General features: G+C 39.9%; 1 non-coding gene across 1 annotated transcript; it reads left to right on the top strand.

Annotated features, from left to right (window-relative positions):
• The first annotated feature begins 930 nt into the window (after positions 1-930).
• On the top strand, positions 931-1,037 carry LOC141624811 (small nucleolar RNA R71). The gene has a single exon (XR_012534615.1). It is a non-coding gene; the product is annotated as a small nucleolar RNA R71 (small nucleolar RNA).
• Positions 1,038-1,592: the final 555 nt, after the last annotated feature.

Raw genomic sequence — 1,592 nt, 5'->3', positions numbered from 1 at the left:
CTAGCTTCCACAACTTCATCCTCAACTTGCATCTTTGGTGCTTCATACCTCGTACCACTTCTCAAGTGAATGACACTAACCGTTTCATGTCTCGGGGGATTACTTTGAGGTGGTAATTGCCCCTTTTGTCTTTGTGAGCTTGAAGATGCTAGTTGAGTCAATTGGGTTTCCAACATTTTGGTGTGGGTTAGGATGTTGTTGATGGTGATTTCCTTTGCTTGACTATCCTTTTGCATTTGAGTGAAAAACTCTTGTTGATTCTTTTGCATTTAGAGGACCGCTTTTTGAACATCAAAACCTTGGTCATTTTGTTGATTGTATGGAGTTTGATTTTGGTAACCTTGGTTTTGGTTGTAAAAGGGTCTTTGATTTTGGTTTCTCATGGGAGGTGGGGTGTATGATGTTTGAGGGTTTTGAACATTTTGGCTTTTGTATGAGAGATTTGGGTGGAATTTGGTGTTCTCATTGTAATAATTTGAATAAGGGGTACCACTCTTGTATGCTTGAAAAGCATTCACTTGTTCATTCGTTCCCCTACATTCACTTTGGTCATGTCCCAAAGTTCCAAAATTCTCACATATCCCACTTGGGATTGATGAAGATGCCGTCATGGAATTAACATGTTGCTTTGGTGATTTTGAGGCTTCTTCAAGTCTAGCCATAGCTTTTTCGAACTTCAAATTGATGGTATCAATGTGAGCACTAAGTTGAGCACCCAATTGAGTAATATAGTCCATTTCATGCTTTCCTCCTCTAGTAGCCTTGCGAGGTCTACTATATTGTGAATTATGGACTGCCATTTCCTCAATCTTGTTCCAAGTTTGATTGTCATCAACTTCGGTGAACATTCCATTTGATCCCATGTTGAGAATGTTTCTTGAGTCTTCATAAAGACCATTCCAAAATTGTTGTACCAAGAACCATTCGCTAAGTCCATGATGAGGACATGAGCGATAAATTCCCTTGAATCGCTCCCAAGCTTCATACAAGGATTCTTCATCTCTTTGCTTAAAGCTCGTAATTTGAGCTCTTAGCATGTTAGTCTTTTCCGGTGGATAGAACTTTTTGTAGAAAGCTAGAGCCAATTTCTTCCAAGAATTAATTCCGAGAGTAGCCTTATCAAGGCCTTTCAACCATTGTTTTGCGGTGCCAATTAGAGAAAAAGGAAATAAGACCCATCGAATTTGGTCTTAAGTTACACCGGTTTGAGAAATCGCATCACAATAGTCACAAAAAGTCTCCATGTGAGAGTGAGGGTCTTCACTAGGCATCCCCCAAATTGGCTTCTTTCGACTAATTGGATAAATGCGGATTTGGCAATGAAATTTCCGGTTAAGTGTTGTGGTGTGGGAGTACCATTGGGTAGGTTCTCCTCGGTGGGTACGGAATGTGATGAAAATTTAGGCATTGTGGGTTGATTTTGTGTTGGATTTTGTGTTGGGTTCTCCTCACCTTCTCTTGCAAAAGGGTTGATGAACTCAATAGTGTTTGGTTGAATATCTACAACCTCACCAATACCTATCAAAGTTCTCCTAGCAAGTCTTCTATTGTTTGTCGAAGTCCTTTCAATTTCGTGATCAAAGGGTAACAAG

Source organism: Silene latifolia, chromosome X, assembly GCF_048544455.1.
Source record: "Silene latifolia isolate original U9 population chromosome X, ASM4854445v1, whole genome shotgun sequence".
In the NCBI taxonomy this organism is placed as follows: Eukaryota; Viridiplantae; Streptophyta; class Magnoliopsida; order Caryophyllales; family Caryophyllaceae; genus Silene; species Silene latifolia.
The sequence above is the reverse complement of the archived record's forward strand: the minus strand, read 5'-3'. Positions and strand labels throughout refer to the sequence as shown.